General features: G+C 41.4%; 1 protein-coding gene and 1 pseudogene across 1 annotated transcript in view; both read right to left on the bottom strand.

Moving 5' to 3' along the window:
* Positions 1-836, bottom strand: part of LOC105756755 (dnaJ homolog subfamily C member 7 pseudogene) — a 17,425-nt pseudogene extending 16,589 nt beyond the window's left edge.
* Positions 1-20,375, bottom strand: part of NBEA (neurobeachin) — a 685,423-nt gene that overhangs the window by 206,057 nt on the left and 458,991 nt on the right. The window lies entirely within an intron of this gene.

Below are 20,375 nucleotides of genomic sequence, written 5' to 3'. Positions count from 1 at the left end.
TCCTCTCCATTAGAAGGTTTTATACCTATGCCGTTTATTCCCTCTTTTCTTTCTTTCTTTGCTTTAAGCGCTTTGGCATTTCTGCAGGCAACACAGGCCTTATCATGGTCAGGAGCCATCTTGAGAGCCTGTACAAAATACTGAACCGCCTTCTTAATACAATCTTCATAATAAAGGCAAAGACCTCGTACATACAGAGCATCCGCATTGGTGGAATCCATTCGTAAAATGTCACTGGCCACAGACTGTGCTTCTGGATAACGACCCAGCATTGCTAAACATTCTGCTTTGAGGATTTTGAAGCGATGACAGGCGGGGGCAAATTCTTGGGCACGATCCATGCAGAAAACAACCCTCCGAAAATTCCGCTTCTCAAAATCCATTTCTTCTATTTTCTCATATTCTATGACTGCTTTTGCATTCCTGAACTCCTGCTGTGCCTGAGTGTTTTTGTGATTCAGTTCTAGGTCTCTCTGGAAACTTCGAAATGCTGCCATGGCATTCCCTAGAAAAAGGTGGCACTTGCCCTCTCGTAGGTGTCCCCAAACGAAACTGTCATCCAACCTCACTGACTATTGTGCATCTCCTAGAGCTTCCCGGAACCTTCCAAGCATCATCAAAGTGGCTGCTCGATTACCATAATAGCTAGCATTTTTAGGACACGTATCTATGGCTTTTGTGTAACAGTTATAAGCTTCATTGTAGTCTTTCTTGGCATAGTATGTATTTTCTTGTTCCTTGGAAGACTCTGCTTCCCTCTTTGCCTCTTCGTCGTCAAGTAGCTCTGGCTCGGTCGCCGCCGCCATTACCACATCGCACTCAGAGGCAGCCGCCATCTTACCGCCGGGACGAGAGAGCCCCACAGAGATGGGTTTTTAACCTACATCTTCAAAACTGTGGTCTGGCTGTTCCTCCAAAGATGCATTCACAAACTAAAAATAAAGTCTGAGGCTCAGGTTTAGGCCTAAAATGTATTCCTGGTACAAGAACACAATTAAGAAGTTCTCTATGCACACTCCATGGAAAAATGAGTTGGAACACAAGTAGGTGAAACCAGAGTCTTTAAACAATGAAAGCACAGTGATTATGCTGTAGACTCAGAATTCTTATTTCCATTTCCCATTCCCAAATTTCAAACTCCAAGACACATTCTCTTGGTGTAACTAACATTTTATATTAACCACAGAATATACTGACCTAGTCCTACAGCAATAAACGCCAAATATCTACCTCTGAAAAGATAGCTATTTCTATGCCTAAACTCAAAATCATATATAAATATTATGAAGTAAACTTTTATAAGTCAGTTTTCTAAATGTTTGGATGCTTATGGGCACAGTAAGCATGATTCCAAATAAGAGTATGTATATTATATTTAGATGCACATCTCAGTATCTATGATCATGGCACACACTCTCTTTATGAAAGTAAATTTTTGAAATGTTATTCTGAATTCTCATTTTGTCCATTTGCATTTTTAACAGTATCATATAGATATGTCTCAGAAGTAATTTAATACACCAAAAAAACCAAAGCCATTGCCATCAAGTAGTTTCCAACTCATGGCGACCCTATAGGACAGAGTAGAACTGTCCCACAGAGTTTTCTAGGCTGTAATCTTTATGGGAGCAGATAGCCAGGTCTTTTCTCCTTCAGAGTGGCTGGTGGGTTCAAACCACCCACCTTTCGGTCAGCAGCTGAGTCTTTAACCACTGCACTACCACGGCTCCTTAACTTAATACAATAAGTCAGTAATTTGTTCAGATAAAATTGATGTTCTGATTATAGTAATGGTTGTATTTGCTACAGAAAAATAAGCAGCATTCCATTTAAAAATGAAAAAATATCACTAAGGGATTTTTTATCTTTTCATACTCAAGAAAGAGCAATTGGGCACAGTGGTTTAAGAGCTTGGCTGCTAACCAAAAGGTCATCAGTTTGAATCCACCAGCCGCTCCTTGGAAACCCTATGGGGCAGCTCTACTCTGTCCTACAGGGTCGCTATGAGTCGGAATCGACTCGACGGCAACTTTTTTTTTTTTTTTAAACAGGTATAGCAGCCAGGCAGGGAAGGTTAGGACTTCGAACCTGTTCATTCTGGTTTGAACTCCTGCTAAGAATTTGCATTTCCAGATTACAGAATCAAAATCTACACGTTAACAAGATCCTTGGGTGATTTTTATGTGTAATAAATTTTGAGAACCACTGCTCTGCTAGTGGTTCTCAGGACTGGTCCCTGACCAGCAGCATAAGCATTGCCTGGGAACTTGTTAGACATGCAAATTCTCAGCAGGGGTTTGAACCAGAAATAACCTTCTTGAAGCCCTGGGGAAAGTGAATGAGTGGAGTGGGGTGGGGATGAGACGGCAGGAAGGAGCCCCACCGTTCCTGGCCGCCCTGAGTGGGTGTGTGCAGCCCAGAGGGACTAGCTGCTAGGTAGCCACAGCGCTGTGAGAGAGCTTTTTGTGGAGCGGTAACACTAAGGGGGAAAATGTACGTGTGTGTACACATGCAGATGGAAGTGCGTGGATCAGAAGGTTTATAAAGGTTCAGGTGAAGGAATGGGAAACCCCTGTTAGCCAAGAACCGCTAAGAGGTGGATTCTTTTACAGGAAGAAAGCCACAAAACCTTTGGCAGAGTTTGCAAATTGGCAACCTGTTGGCCAGATTTGGCTACAGATATGCTTTGCTTGGCTTGTACAGTGTTTGGGTTTGTTTGTTTTGTTTCGTTGCTTTTAACTTGAATCGGAGTCTCTGGGTAGTGCAAACAATTAACGTGGCCGGCTGCTAACAGAAAGGTTGGAGGTTTGAGTCCGCCCAGAGGTATGCTGGAGGAAAGGCCTGGTAATTTACTTCTGAAAAAAAAAAAAAAATCAGCCATTGAAAACCCTTCAGAGCATAGTTCAAACTCTGACACACATGGGGTCACCATGAGTTGGAGTCAACTGGATGGTAACTGACGGTTCTACCGTTAATTAGCTGGCAAGATTCTATAGTTGTGATGTTCCATATTCTGATTTTATAATCCAAAATATTTCCTCTAAAATGAATATTCATTGGGGATTGGATATACAGAATGTGAAATATGCAGTATCTAATAATAAATGAATACTCATATTTGCTGCTCCCTCCTAGGTAATGCAATATACACGTTACCAGTTCTGTATCTAAAATTGTACTCCTAGCCCTTTCCTTAAAATTTGCATACTTAAATAGTGTCTGGTTTCTTTCTCTGAGGAAATAATCACTATCTGACAATGTATTAACATTTTACTAGACTGAAGACAATTTTAAATTTACAAGCTATAGATTAAGAATAAATGAAGATTTTCTAGTATATTCATTAAAACCATTTTGACAAAAATTGATAAGAATGATAATCCTCCCATGTTGACAAGGAAGCCTGTGTGCCACTGGAGTTCTCTGGGTGGCACAAACAGTCTGCACTCAACTAGTAACCTGAAGGTGGGCAGTTAGAACCCACCCAACGATGTCACGGAAGAAAGGCCTGGTGATCTTCTATGAAGACAAGAGAACTCTATGGAGCAGTTCTACTCTGTAATACACAGGGTTACCACGAGTTGGAATAGACTCAATAACAATGGTTTTGATTTGGTTTTATATGCTAATGATGGAATTAAATATTGGTATAAACTTTCTGGAAAGAAAGTTGGAAATCAAATGTTTTGAAAGCCTCGGGGCGGCGGGTCGGGGGCGGGGTGGGGAGGAAGAACTTGCATTCTTGATACCAGCAATTCTACTTCTAAAAATTTATCCTAAGGAAGTAAACAAGTATACAAAGGGATGTTTACAAAATTATTCATTGTCTGAAATAGATAAAATTATTTTTACAATGTTCATCAGTTGGTGATTGGTTATTGTATTGATGTTGTTGTTGTTAGGTGCTATGGGCTGACTCCAACTCATGGGGACCCCACAGGACAGAGCAGAACTGCCCCATAGGGTTTTCTTGGCTGTAATCTTCACAGAAGCAGAACGGCATATCTTCCTCCAGTGGAACCACTGAGTGGGTCTGAACCACCAACCTTTCAGTGAGCAGCTGAGTGCTTAACCGTTTGTACAATATACAATGAGACATTATATAGCCACTAGCAAGAATGACATGGATCTATACTTATTGATATAGAAATATGCCCATATTATATAGTTGTGTGAAAAAAGCAGGTCACAAAATAGTCTGTATACTATGGTCTATAAAATATACATCAACCTATATGTGGATATATACATTGAGAAAGTATTGTATTATAAATGTTAACAATTTTTATCTCTGGGCTGTTGGAATCTGGGTAATTTTATTTTATATTATTGTATACCGCCTACATGTTAACATTTAATAATTATTACATTTATGATCAGAAAAATCAATAGCTTTATGGGTTTGGAAAACAAAACAAACATTTGATTCATGACAGGGAAAAAACAAAGACTGACAATAAAGGTTATGAATCGAGTCTAAAATGGTATCTTCAGATTTACAATGTCTGGTGTCACGCTGGAAACTGATGAACATTTAAGTGCAAAGGACAATTATTTTTAAACCCTTCTCATCATTCATCATTAAATAATTACATTCATCATTTAATCCATGGGGAAGAGTTGTTACTGTTTTCTCCAAAGGTAAATGATATCATTAGCTGAATTCTTATGCATAGAGAGACCAAATTTGGTTAACTGCAAGTTTTATGTGTCTATAAAACATATAATAATAATTCAGAGAAAAATAACCTCAAACTTCATTTTATGTTTCCAATCTCCACTCCCAGCTCCCATACAGGAGTGGAGGAAAGCTGTGAGAATTTAAGGACTCTCTTTCCAAATCTACTGTAGGCCCAAATCCCATGTATTATATCAGACATGATGGAGGGTGTGTAGGAGACCAGCTTGGTGGGGGGTGGGCTGTGTAGAGTTTGCCAATCTCTGTTCTGTAAAGATGGCACCATTCTTTACAAGGTAGTGGATTTCAAGCTGCCTTGGTGGTGTCCCTGAATGTGGTGGAGCTGGCAGGGGACAGATACACACGGCTCTAACAAGTCTGTGGGAGCAGCTCCAACACAGCCCTGGTTCAACACTGGCAGACTCCAGTCTGCTTCTACGTGGCAAGTAGATAAATCAAGGAATAAACCTGGTGGAAGGAAGGAACGAAAAAAAAAAAAGAAAAATAGAGAAAAAGTATCCGAGAAAGAACTTGCTCTAGAGAAAACACTTGCTTATTACATGTCCATGAACATAGCCTAGAACAAGCCTAAAACTTTCCTTTGAATTTACAGTGATTCATACCTCTGTCCAGGTGCCTTGCTGTACATGTTCCCTTATTTAGTACATCACTAGTTCAAAGTTTATTGTGTTTGCAAATGTTGATTCAAAAGTGTATGCTGAAATGTTTCCAGTTCATAGGAGTGAAAAATAAATAAGACTTTTAAAAACGGCATTATACCTTCAACAGACTAGTTCCAAGTCACTTTCTTAGGAAAACCTTCCCTGAACCCGATCACATTCCCCAGTAGGAGCACCGCTGTAAATTTCCATTTATTTGTGTGCTGATTTGACGTCTGCCTGTCTCCCCTACCACACTAAAGCTCCACAGGGTGGGATCTGTAGGGTCTGTACTGTTGGAGCTCGCTCTCTAATCTTCCAATAGCACCACTCTTGCACCAGCAGGTGCTTTGGAAATATTTTTTAAATTAAATGAATAATGTTTTCACTGTGGAAAGAGGTTCATGTGTGTATACACATGCACGTGCACACACACACACACACCCCCTTGGAAAATGTGAACATTAAAATTCAGTGAAGGAATCTGCAATTTAAGAATACCTCCTGTTCCCTTATACTGGGGCTGTATAAATGTACAAGAAGTTGAGAAGGAACTTGGCATGGAATCCACGGGTCTAGCATTAAATAATTTGTAGGCAACAAAAAATTACATTTATCATATACTAATTTATTAGAGAAACAGACAAGTATTCAAAAACAACAAAACACACCAAAAAGATGAAGTGGGTTATTAATAGTGCTGGGAGCACTCATGTTTGGAGCCACTGCGGCTCAAATATAAACAAAATTGTAACTGACTGCATATCATCAAGCCTGATTGCTATTTGCCAGGCTGACTTTATTACTGACTTTTACTTCTTCGCAAATCAGAGATGAAAAACACAGCTTTGAAGAATACCAAAAACATTAACAACACATTCACATCTTAAAAAATTCATAGAAAAACCCCAAATAAAATTCTTGAGGATTAAGAGTTCTGTCACAGCGACAATAATTTTTCTTTTTAAAGTGGAAAGCTGTATCATTAGAAAGTAACAAAAAAGGCTTACATTAGAGAGTCCACTAAACATTTAGCTGGTGTTTTCCACACACTGCATCAATAAAAAAGGGTATGTGGTAAAAATGTGCCTCTGAGAATCTTAAACCATATTGTACAGAAGTCACATCAAATTAATTCTGAGGACCATTTAGAGCTTTTATTCCAAAAAGCTTTTGAAAAGGGATTAAACTATGAAAACTCTCGTGATACTAAAGTACCTCTTAATGGTGGAGGAGGTAAGAAAGGAACAATGACAGTGTTATTTTCAGATAAATCGTCACTGGGTATGTAGCAGCACAAAGCACTGCTGACGGACCACAGCAACAGCTCTCCAGCAAGGTCCCAGGCATGGAAGCGCTGATTATCAGGATTTTGTCGGCAATTCTTTTTGGAAATAGGTTGCATTTTCAAAAAACAAAACAAACAAACAAAAAAAACCAGTGACATAATTGAGCTAAAGCCACTCACAAATATAAATATACCTTGATGTTATGGAAAAAAATGAAACCCAATGTTTTTCTAAGTCATGCAGTTCTGAAAACGCTCTCACAAAGGCTTTGTTTTCTTGATAACAGATGACTGATCTTTGCAAGGCCCTGAACAAACTACTCCTTCGAAAATTAGTTTCCATTCCCTATGATAATATTTTACAGAAAGAATAATTATTATGTGTTCCCAAAAAAAAGGGAGGAGACAACAGCCTGAGGAGTGAGCACACGAACCTCGAGAGTTGTCATCTCATCAAAAATAATGAATGCTCGAGAGGTTTCAGCTCCGCGTCTTCCCAGTCATTTGTCCAATAACAATAGGCTTCCAGAGGAGAAAAAGGAGAGGCGAAAAGCACACTCCTTGCTCCAGCCCAGCTAGCACCTGTAACCCCCAAACAACTGTACGCCAGCCGATATGACAGGCCTGCGGCCCCCAGACAACTGGGAATGTTACTGCTAGCCTGCTGAGCCTCCATCAGGGAGGGCCCCGCCCGGCGGATGACAGCTCGGTGCCGGCCCATCCCGCAGCCCATCCCCTCTTCCCGACACACAGTCCTGCTCTCCCATAGCAGCCTCATTGCTAATGATGTAAACACCAAGTGGAAAGTCGCCTTGCTCTGACCCTGGTTAAACTCCTAATTGGACTGAAGCAGGTGCCGAGTGGGAAGCCACCCTGGATACTTCGGGAAAGCTCTTACAAAATGAAGCGCAAATTACAAAAGGCTGCTCTAGCTGCAGGACACCACAAAGAACAGGCAAAGAATTGCAGCTGTCACTTAAGTTAAAAATCTAATCAATTGCCTTTCTGAAACAGGTAACTTTGAGAACAGTTTCTTCATTGTGATACTCTGCCTGACCCAAATTTAATAAGCTGCTATTAAAGCCAACCAGCAGCTGTAGTGCAAACACTGGCGAATGATACTTGCATTCAGAGTCTTAATGATTTTAAAATGACTACAACCATTGCTTCATTCACCAGGAACAAAGCTCGGGCTCTCTGGCCCTCAATGACTTCGCGCAAACTGAGCAGACAGCCTTCACTTGTCCTTCGGGAGCCCCAAAGGTCAGCCGCATTGCTGAGGACATCTCAACAGTGACATTGTGTTTCTTCGCTCAGAAGTCTGAGGGGAGAAACTTCGGGTTCCTCGTGTATGAAAACGAGTGTTTCTGCAAGGAAATATACAGCGTAAGCCCAGAGACAAGGGGTGTGTGATATGCAGACAGGTGTAAAACATGAAGTAATTAGAGAAGCTCAAATTAGTTCTGAGGCCTGCGGCAAAGAAGGAACAGGGCCCTGACAAAAGCGGATAGCAAATAAGGGTAGCAAACAAAAAATGGCTTGAATGTGTAAATTAGCAGGAAAAATGAGGCAGAAACGCAGCTTTACTCCACTATTATTCCCCACACGAGAGCAGAGCAGCTGAACATGATCAATAGCACTTTGGGGAAGGCGGCAGCCACCACCCAGACTTGCGGCAGCTCCCGTGGTTTCTCCTCAGTCATCACCTGGTGACCTGCCCCGGAGAAGCGCCTCTCGGACCTGACCTATCACACCACCTCCTCGGTAAACACAGAATCCCCGCTTGGGAGGGGGTGTTGACACTAGCATTCGTTCACGAGGGTAGTCTTTTTGTGAACAGACACTTCAGAAGTGCTGCCGAAACCAAAGAACTGACCTCTTGGCAAAACAATCTGAATTTCAGCCAGGTGAACAGATCTTAGGCTTTTCCGTGAAAAAGCAATGCAAAGAGCGTTATGTCGATTTTCTCTCATTTAGAAAGAAACGAAAACAGGAAACAACAGCAACAACAAAACCTGCTTCCTTCTGGCAAGACTTTGCTTTCACAAGTGACTGTGATTAATTTGGGTTACAAATCCAAGGCTGGGAATAATAAACCAAACAACAACAAAGCCCAAACCCAGTGTCCTCGAATCGATTCTGACTCATAGCGACCCTATAGGACAGAGGGGAACTGCCACATAGGGTTTCCAAAACTATAACCTTTATGGAAGCTGACTGCTACATCGTTCTCCTGAGAAGTAGCTGGTGGGCTCGAACCACCAACCATTCAGTTCACAGACGAGCGCTTAACCACTGTGCCACCAGGGCTCCTTCACTAGGGAATAATAACTACTCTTAAACTGCAAGATGTGGTCACACAAATTCCACTAAGTACTCTTTCTTTAAACAACAGCACACAAATCTTAAATCATAAAAACATGATTTATGGCTAACTTCTCAAGATGTTGCATATGATGAAGTTCACCTTTAAAGGTAAAACTGCTGACCTTGGAGTTAAATAAAATACAGAGAGCTGAATAGTTTTTGAGGGGGGTGGGTTAGGGTAGAAGAGGCTTTAGAAGCTTTAGAAACCATCTTTTGGAATTCTCTCATCCTACAGGGCAGGAAACTAGGACACAGAGGTTAACTGAGCTCATTAATAAAGGTCAGATAGTTCACTCACAATAGAGCAGGCCCTAGAACCCAAGCCTTCTGATTCCCAGCGAAAGGTTTTTCTCATCATACTGTAAAGCTAACGGAAGTTATGTGACACCAGAGACCTGAAAGATTTTGTTGGTAGTTTTACATATCTCAAATGAAACATATACGACTGATTAATATCAAAATAGCCTCAGAGACACATGGGTAATGTTGGAAACAGATGTGCTAAGTGGATTAACACTTGACACGACTCCTAAAAAAAAACAGCCTATGCTTGCCCGGCTACAGACATAAACTTAAGTGAACTCCAGAGTCATCAGCTGTTGACGATAAACCTATTTTATTAAATATCTCAAAAGTATTCAAAGCCTTAGACTAACAATGATTTTATGAAGTTGCCCTTTGGCTTCCAGTAGGTCAGCAGCCTCTGTAGGCCCATCCGTTTCCTCTTCTCCAACCTCTGGCCACTCCACTTGTTCTCCTCTCCGTTCCTTCAGGTGCCAACATCCCTCACTCTGTTCTTGGAGGTTCCGCGTTCCCAAAGCTTAGCAAATAATGTCTTATCTTCCTCTCTACCCAAACACTTATCGTCACTTTGAGAGAATTCAACACTCACACAGAAAATCTGTCCCACACCTTCATCTTAAAATCTTTGACTTCCTTGAATTCCAGCAGTCTACGCCTATCTATGGCCGTATCCTATTTCTGCTCTGCCTCCTCTCTATGAGCTCTTTCACAATGAAACATTTATCTAAAATTCACATTTAATTGGATACCCGATATATTTATTTGCTAAATTTGACTTCCAGGCTCTTCACCGTCCCATCTCCTTTCAGTTTGTCAAGCCTCTTCTTGTCTACACTTCCTTCCCTCCAGTTTGGAATCAGTAGTCTATTAGTCTAATCGCTCACATCAATTCCTTCAATTCTTTCACACCCAGTCCTTCTGCCATAAGCCATCTCCCCCACATCCTCATCCTCAAATAATTCCTGTAATTAGGTTTTTCCCTTATTTCACATCTGGGTGGTTCAGTGATGTGGATAATTTTGACTTTATGTAAATCGATACCATTACAAATTCATGGTATGGTTTTCCAATCCACTACACGCTCCTTGGAAACTGTATGGGGCAGTTCTACTTTATCCTGTAGGGTTGCTATGAGTGCAATCGACTCGACGGCAACAGGTCTGGTTTTGGTTTTCACTATGGTGAGTCTGTAATTTTCATCCTTAATCCTTTTGTTTTTGGTCAGTATTCCCTCCTCTTCCTTTCAGTGATGATTTGTACATCAAGCCCCTCCTCAACCCTTACTAAGTCCCACTGCTTGCTACTGCCACCTAGTCATAAATTCCATCAACTTTTTAAAACCACCATCTACAAACTTATCTCTATCCACAATTATCTCCTACAATGAAACAGCTTCTTCCTCTGACATGTCCAGACCTTCACTTGTCTACCCCAAACCAACACTCTCTCCCTCCATTGTTATTATTACACATGCAATACAGTAAATAAAAGGAAATACTAATAATTTTTGTAGAGCTTTTGCTTTCAAGGAAAACTGAGCCATCTCTCAAATGTCTCTAACCTTAGAGAATGAGACCGATCCCTTCTGTTAGTCTGGGAGCTAGATCATAAATTAGCCTCCTCATTTTCAATTTTAACCCTTTTCTACGGGCTAAATATATTCAAATCGTGCTTACAGTTTATACTGCATCATCCACATCTGCCACAGTATCTCTTGTATTCCGCTTTTAGCCAGTTCTCTTGAGAGTGCTTTACATTTCTCCTTCCACCTCTCATTTGCCCCTCACCCCACTGTGGCCCATCTCCGTCTGTACAATTCCACTGGAACACACGTGGAGAAACAAACAACTTTGCATCTTCCTTGAGGTCTATGTGGCAGCTGCACTGACGGCCACTACCTTTTTATTGAAACTCTCGTTTTTAGCTTTTAGGACAGCTCTGCCTCTCAGTTTTCCTCCTCACTTCTCTGGACATGTCTTCTCATTCAGCCTCCTCATCATCTCCTCTGCTGGTGTTCTCTAGGATGGTGTCCTTGTGCTTTTTCTCATTCTATACTGTCTCCTAGGCTCTTTCAACCACTCTCATGCTTTTAACTTTAGAAAACATGAATCCTAGACCTTTCCCCTAAACTTTAAAGTCATATATTTAGCTGTCTTCTTGACTTTTCTGCCTGACTAATCCACAGTTTAGTGTTTAAAGCTGAACTCATCATCTTCCCAGAAAATGTGTGCTTGCTCCAGCATTTCCCTAAGTCAACTGAGGAAGCCGCCATCCCCCAATAACACACCTTAGGTGAACCAAATAGTCTTTCAAGATTTCTCTACCTTCTCCAATAGCGCCCTTTCATGGTAGAGGCTATAAGACATATATGTATTTCCTATATTAGTACAATACTTGAGGAAAGGGTAGAAAGAGAAAAAATATGCTCAATGAACATTTGCTGATAGGACCAATAGGTTTTTCGGATAGGTTTTACATTAAGAGAGCTTTCTTGCATTGCTTTTAGATGCCCTTCCTTATGTTCTGTAGTAATTTCTCCTTCCCCAGTACTAGCGCTTAGCTGAAACCAAAACCAAACCCGCTGCCATCGAGTTGATTTCAACTCATGCGACCCTACAGGACAGAGAAGAACTGCCCCATAGGTTTCCAAGGAGCAGCTGGTGGGTTCGAACTGCCGACCTTTTGGTTAGCAGCCAAGCTCTTAACCACTGTGCCACCAGGGCTCCAGTGCTTAGCCTACTGAGTTGTAATTGTTCACTTAGTTGTTTGTAATGCCCTAGTAGCTGGAAAGCTCTGCAAAGGTAGGGCAGTATCATGAGGGCATAGTGGATGGCACAAGAGATGCTCAGTAAGTATTTGAAAATTCAATGACTTAAGAAATGTTTTGCCTGAACCCTTGCAAGGAATTTAAAAAGAGAGCTATCTGTTTTTCTACATTCCTGAATTAATGTACAAAACACTCCAATTGCATTTTATTTTATTTGCATTGCATTCTATGCAGACACAACTAGAAATAGCGCAAGCTCGGGCAGTTCTATGTTCACACCAAAGTAAGGTATCAATTTGCCAGCAGCAGCCAGATGGTTATGATTTCATAATTTTCAAACAGTGTTTACATACGTATTAAATACTGGAGAGTCTATGATTCCTGAATACTGGAGTGCTGAAAATAATTATTTCAAATCTCTCTAAATTACCCTGAGTGGATATATTTATTTGAATTGTGCTAAGGAGTGAGCACCTTCAGGGCAGGCTCTATCTGATGAGAAGAGAAGGTTCAGAACTGCCACCTGTAGCCCCAGGAGGGAGGACAAAGACCCAGGCACTGATTCTCTGTATAGTATCATGACACCAAGGTAACAGTAGCAGCTTGAGGTGACTGTGCAGACTCTCATCCTACTTACCAAATTTTGATTCTAAAATAATTATCAGGAAAGAAAAATAGAAGCCAGCAATTTTGTACAATGGGATCAATATGTTATATTATTACAGTATTCTTAGATGAAATAAAATGTGTGAAAGATAGTGTGTCTATATAAGACTACTGAGAAGGAAAGTCCATTTGTCGTTAGGAAGATCATCGAGAGGATGGACTGGGTCTTACAGAAGGATTAAAATTCTGATAGGTGAAGAGTAAGAGGCAAAAACTCAAGGCAAGAAATGTTAAGAATTGTGTTTGGAAAAGAATCAGTCTACAGTGGAGAATGCCAGGAGGGATGTCAAGGAGTGACGTGGGAGTATCATGTCGTGGCCATAGAGTGAAGGGCTTTGAATGCCAGAAGAGGTTTCCCTCTCCTCTCCCTTCTGTGATAATTGGAAATCCCCCAAGATCTCTGAATAGGGGAGTAACATGACAGAAGTGGTCTATGAGAAGATCAACTGGCAGCATTATTTATGAGGAACCAGAGAGAGGAAAGACAGAGAGAGGGAGCCACCATCTAGGAACAAGGTGATAAAGACCTCAACTAGGGTGATGGCAAGGAGTGTGAAAAGAACACGTGGGAAAGATGCTAGGAAGGACTGAGGATCCACAGGACTGGCGATTAACAGAGCCTAGGGGTGGTGGAGAAAGGAGCACGGGAGAGCGAGGAGTCAATAATGACTAAGAGGTCAAGTCTTCGGAATGATAACAATGACTCAAGTCAATGACAGAAACAAGGGAAGAAGTGAGAGATAGCAGTCTTCAAGGAAAGCTTCTGACTTCTACTGGAGAGACTGGGAGAACAACAACAGGAAGATGACAGGCCATCAGTTTGGAAAATGTCACCAGGCAGTAGAAAATTCATGATGAAGAATTAATAGAGTGGTCAGGATTGGAGGTAGGAACATCCTGTTCCACTTCAACACAGAGATGATAACCAAAGCTGTATAACCCTAGAGCAAGCAGAAGCTAAACAGTATACTCATACTTAGGGGGTTAGAGAAGAAAGAGAAAAAGGAGTTAATTAAGTCAACAGAGAAGAACCAGTTAGTGAGACAAGAGGCCAACCAGGACAGTGAATGGAGGCCGTAAGCACAGTATCATGGCTCAGTGCATGGATGTTGAAGTCGGAAAGAATGGTGTCAAGTCCTAGCTCCAGCTATATGACCTTCAATAACTTTCTTCAGTTTCAGTTTTCTTATCTCTAAAACGGAGAGAGTAATACCTACACCTCATAGCACTTGTCACCACTTGAGATGTTATGAATTTGTTAACTCCCTTATATATTTAACTCAGTGTCTCTCCACTAGAATGTAAACTCTACTGAGTAGGTGCCATTGTTTTCAGCCCTTTATAAGATGGGAGAATGGGTGCCTGTTTGCTTTCAGCTTTGAGCCCCAGTTGCCAATTCCGGGGTGTCAGGGGAAAATCCTACTCAACTGGTTGCTGCATACGTAAAGTACTTTAGACAGTCTCGTACAGAATAAGTGTTCAAAATTTCTATTTTTCAGAAAAGCGGAGGAGGTCAACAATGTCAGGAGGCCATTAAGATTGATCAATTAAGACGTTACTGATAACCTTCAACTGTAGTTTCAATAGCATTATTACAAACATACTAGCAGAATTAACACATTGCCTGCCTTCATTCCTTCCTTCCTCTCTCCTACCCTTCCTCCCTTCATTTAAACAGGTTTAATGAGCACCTATCATAAGACAGGCACCTCTGGGTATAGAGCAATGAAGACACAAAATCCTTGCCCTTATTGAGAGCTTAGATTTAAATGGGAGAAGAGAGACAAGAAACTAGAAAAAGAAGTAAAACACATATTACGTTAGCTACTGATAAGTGGTAGAGGAACAGACAAAGCAGAGAATGGGGACCTAGAAAGTCATGGTAGGGATAACGTTGCAATTTTAGATACTGTAAACCCCTGAAAGAAGTGGGGGGAAATGTCATGTACAGGACTAACAGCCTGCACAGACCACGGCCTCATCTACCCTGAGACCAGAAGAACTAGACGGTGCCTGGCTACCACTACTGACTGTTCTGATCACGGCCACAATGAATGGACCCTGAGAGAATGGGAGAAAAATGTAGAACAGAACTCAAATTCTTAGAAAGTCCAGACTTACTGGACCAGTTGAGACTACAGGACTCCCTGATACTAGTGCCCTGAGATACTCGTCAAACCTTGAACCAAAACTACCCCGAGTTCACCTTTTAGCTAAACAAGAGATTGGCTCACAGACAAGGAATATTACCACTGAGTACTGTGCACATTTAAAAAACTATCTGTATGAGAGCAAATGGTTGACAATTACTCTAAAGCAAAGATGAAAGGGTAAGGGGGCAGGGAAACCAGAGTACTGGGAACAAAACATCCAGAGGGGAATCAATGAGAATGTGACACACTGTGACAAATACAACCAATGTCACTGAGCAATTTGTGAGTAACTGTTACATGGGAACCTAATTTGCTGCGTAAACTTTCACTGAAAACACACTAAAATATTATTTAAAAAAAAAAAAAAAGTCTTGCAGATACTGGGAGTAGAGAATGTGCGCAGAAGAAACGGCAACCACCCAGCCCTGAAGTGAGTGGGTGACAATGAGTCGGCTGGCCCGGGATAAAAACTGTAAAGTTGGTGGGAAGTGGTCAGGATCTGCTGATGCTCTGGACGTGGGGTACTGAAAGCAAGAGAGGTGTCAAGGATGACGGTTGGCCTGAACAATTGGAAGAATGGAGCTGCTATCTACTGGGGCAGGGGTGGCTGCAGGAGGTTACCAGGTTTGGGCTGGAAGAGCAGGTGCTGAGTTTCAGCGTGTTGAGATGTGCTTTACGTACGTGAGAAGGTGTCAAGACAGAGTTAGGAGCTGAAGGGAGAGGTGTGGGCTGGCGATGTAAATGTGGGCATCATCAACGTTCAGAAGATACTTCACTAGAGAGGACCAGATGAATAATCGTCCACTCATTCAGCACGTGTTGAGTGTCTGCTGTATGCTATCAAGAAAACGAGCAAAACGGACAAATCTTGTCACTGGGAAGTAGAGAACATAGGACACTCATTTAATTACTTATTCAACAAGCATTCACCTAAAAACTGTGCTAGATAAGTTCAGGGCTCTAAACACAGAAAAAGCTGTTGCAATTTTGAATCCTAGCTTTGCCAGTTACTGCATGGTCTTGGGTAATACAAGTTAAAAAATACATTCCAAGCTTTTTATGTATGTTACTTCATTTAATCTGTGTAACACTGCTATGGCGCAGACTCAGTCATCCCCATTTCGCAGATGAGGAAATGCACTCAGAGAGGCAAAGTTCAGTGCGGAGACTAAGAAGCGTGTTCTGGAGTTTGGAGACAGAGGGCCTGGGTGCAAATCTCAACACGGCAAGCTACTTGCTTCGTAAATGGGAGGGTGTCACTTGCTTACTAAGAAGACGATCACAGCAGCACCTTCTTCACAGTGTTGCAGAGAGGGTAAAGCTCATTAACAGAGATCAAGTACCTAGCACAGTCCAAACCAAAAAACCAAAACCACTGCCGTCCAGTCGATCCCGACTCATAGCAACCCTATAGGACAGAGTAGAACTGTCCCATAGGGTTTCCAAGGCTGTCGTCTCTATATAGAAGCAGACTGCCACATCCTCCTCCTGTGGAGCGGCTGTGGGTTTGAACCACTGACCTTTCAGTTAGCAGTTGAGTGCTTAATCACTGCACCAGCAGGGCTCCCCTAACACAGCACCTAGCATACAATAAGAACTCAATGTTAGCCCATTTTACCAGCTTATTCTTTGTCTCTCTAAAAAAAATCTAAATTAAAAAATATAAAAAAAGATATTCTTGAATCCCAAGCGATAACAGGAAGCTGCAGTTTCTTCCTCAAGGTCCTAAGATAGGTCATCGGAGCATCTGGTTGGCTTCCAGGCGGAGGGTAAAATGAGGAAGACGAGAGAAGCCACATTAACGATCTTGTTATGAAAATCAGGAGTCTCCAACTGATCTCCAGGTCAGCTCTCAGTCTAGCTGGCGACCTATATTATTTTAGGTATTTCAGTGCCTCTAATAAAGTGGTACTTGCCCCTATGGCGATTTATTATCTGGGTTGTAGAAGGCTGGTGAATAGTTAATACTGGGATCAACAGATAAAAGTAAGTTAATTTTTCCCCGTGAATTCTGATACAGTTTCTAGACAGCAGGGGACTGAATACAGAACTCCCTACCTGAAGAGACTTTAGCATCTTATTTACTGAGCGGCAGGCTCTGAGAAAGCTGTAGCTGTCTTTTGTTGGCAATTGTGTCTGTCCTCATTCTGGTATGCCCTCAGTAAGCTACCGGATCTTAACCTGTACAACAAAAGTGCCACTCATTGAAACAGTTCTAAGAGGAAAGGAAAGCAAGCTGATGGGATTTACAGAGTTACAGGCCACTGGATCACTGAGTGCTCGGTGAGGGCATGTAGAGAACTGTCATTCTCAGCACTGCTAGGACAGTACGGCCATATTAATGAAACACCCTTCAACACGAAGGTACTCTTCTGGTTTCTTTGGGAAACCTAATTCCAAAATAAGAATCCTCCACTCACAGTTTCCAACTATTTTACTAGCGGGTTTTATTTCCCAGCAGTGTATTTTCCAAGGGGCTCTTCTCATTTGATCTTCTCTACCCCACTGTGTAAGGGGGCCTGGTGGCACAAAGGTCAAGCACTTGGCTGCTAATGAAAGGTCAGTGGTTTGAACTCACCCAGCGGATCTGTGGGAGAAAGACCTGGCGATCTGCTCCCATAAAGACTGCAGCCTAGAAAATCGGACAGGGCGGTTCTACTCTGCCCTATAGGGTCACTGTGAGGCAGGATAGACTTGACAGCAATGGGTTTAGTTTTTTTGGTTGATATCTGTAGATGTAATTCCATTTGGGAACAGGACTTTCTTGATTATGTTAATGAGACCATATCAGCATAGGGTGTGTTTTAAACCAGTCACCTTTGAAATATAAAAAAAGCAGATTAGGCACAGAGAAGGCGCCCTGGTAGTGCAGTGGTTAAGGGCTCAGCCGCTAACCGAAAGGTTGGCAGTTTGAACCTGCCAACTGCTCCACCGGAGAAAGACCTGACAATCTGCTCCCGTAAAGATTATAGCCAAGAAAACCCTATGAGACAGTTCTACTCTGCCACGTGGGGTGGGTGCGTGCTGGAATCAGCGTGACTGCACCCAGCAACAGCAACATAAATCCCGTTATCTACTCACAGCGCCATGAACATTTTGACATACAAACAAAAACGAAACGTCCTAAAGAACGGGCATTTCCCTCAAGCCAGGGGTCTAACAATACAAACTTTTACTGTGAAACGTGTTTTTTAGCATCTCAAATTCCTAATTTATTTGTAATGTCCATCAAACTAATATAAAAGTAGAGTCAGTGTATCAATCTAATGTTAGTGGAGAGTTCTTAGGAACCAGACAAGAGCATAAGGATAAATCACTTAGCGAATCAGCTGTGTTCCGGGCTTCGTTAGTCCGGATTACCCTCCAAAGACGCTCAGCAGAGTGCAGCTGCGCCAGCTGGGAGTGACACCCAATAGAGAAGCCTGCTGATAAACTCCTCAAAGCACAGAAAGAGTTCATAAAACAACCACTGACGCATTTAGATGCACGTGGTAACACTTCTCATTGCATAACCACGAGATGAAACAGATGGGGCAGCACTTCACTCCAGAACCTTCCTTTTGTAAACGCACCAGACTTCCTTTATTCCCCATTCAAGACGCAGACTGCACCAGAGCCAAACCCGAGGCCTGCTGCCTTGGTGTTTTACTGCCTGGATGTCACAGCAATTGTAAATGAAGTATCAATGAAATGTCCTCGATTAGGACAAAAAAACAAAACTTGACAAATGAAAAACATGTGCCTATACATACAGATATTTACGGCTTTAAAATAACACTTTCATTAAAAAAAGTTAATAGATGTGCTTTTTTTACGCTCCTAGTGACGCGAACATGAGAAACATCAATTACTTGCTTAATATCGGCTACCTTCTGCTGCTTCATCTCCTGAATGCTTTCTTCTCTCCCAACCCTGCACTCATTACTGAGTGGAGGCCTCTGCTTGACATTCACCAGTTCACAACAGGACACTGTATGTTCAGTTCTAGGCATTCCACTGGAAGAAAATGGCAGCATCGGTTCTGAGAGGTGAGTCTATTTCTAGCTTTAAAATACGTTCTCACATTGACTTCAACTAACTCAATACAACACTTTTTAAAATCATTTACCTCTGCTCATGCTGAATTACATAGACACTACTGTTACTGTCAAAAGGTTAACATTTTAATGGATCAATATATAAATCATTGCTGTAATATTGCATAGGCTTTATCAACACATTCATTAGCATTAAAAGACAATCAGCTTTTCTGTGCATTGTTCAAGCATAAGGGGAACCTGTAGAATCTGTTTCTAAATACCTCTGTTGAACAATATAAGCATTGATAAATATATCAAAATAAATAAAGTATTGACTTTTCCTAAAATGGGGCTTATTAGTTATACGTTTTGATAAAGCCATGAAAAACTAGAAGAAGATTTTAAGCTTTTGACAAAAGACTATACAAAGGCCATGGAGTATTTAGTGAATTTAATCTGCCCAGGTGGCGCAGTGGTTAAGAGCTTGGCTGCTAACCACAAGGTTGGCAGTTCTAATCCACCAGCTGCTCCTTGGAAACCCTGTGGAGCAGTTCCACGCTGTCCTATAGGGTCACTAAGAGTCGGAATCAACTCGACGGCAATTTTTTTTTGTTTTTTGTTTAATCTACCCATAGATCTTATTAAAAAGAAGCCCTCGTGGCACAGTGGTTAAGCACTCAGCTGCTAACGTAAAGGTTGGCTGTTCAAACCTATCAGCCGCTCTGCAGAAGAAAGACCTGGCCATCTGTGTCTATAAAGATCACAGCCTAGAAAACCCTATGGGGCAGTTCTACTCTGTCACATGAGGTCGCTATGAGTCAGAATCGACTCGACAGCACCTAACAACAAAACATTATAAAAGATAATGAAGTAAGTTTTTCTCTTCATCCTTTTTTATAATGGTATACCCCATTAATCTCAACAGTTTTTGCAATGAAGTGATTCTTCAGGAGAACTAGTTCAACTGGATATTCATCAGATAGTACATACATTTCCTACATAGTTTCTCCCTATGTGTTAGATCGTTACATGATTCTCACAAAATTAAAATTCATGACAGAAGTGTTGTCTCAATATTTACTTAACAAAAAGCCTTCTATCAAGAACCTGATGTTTAAAACTTACCAATCATATTCTTAATGTAAACGTAAGTCTACGAGTTTCTTTCCAGAATTACATTTGCTTTTATCCTAGTAACAGTTGCTAAGCATTATTTCTGGGCAAAGACAGGCCGTACATACATACACACACACACATACATACACACACACGTACACACATACATACCTATATACACACACATACGCACATACATACATATACACACATGCATACACATATACACACATGCACAGAGACATACATACATACACATTCACACACATACATACACATATACACATATACAGTCACACATACGCACATACACATATACACACATACAGACATACACATATGCACAGACATACACACAC

Source organism: Trichechus manatus, unplaced genomic scaffold (genome assembly GCF_000243295.1).
Source record: "Trichechus manatus latirostris isolate Lorelei unplaced genomic scaffold, TriManLat1.0 scaffold00153, whole genome shotgun sequence".
Taxonomy (NCBI): domain Eukaryota; kingdom Metazoa; phylum Chordata; class Mammalia; order Sirenia; family Trichechidae; genus Trichechus; species Trichechus manatus.
This window is presented reverse-complemented; position numbering and strand designations above follow the sequence as displayed.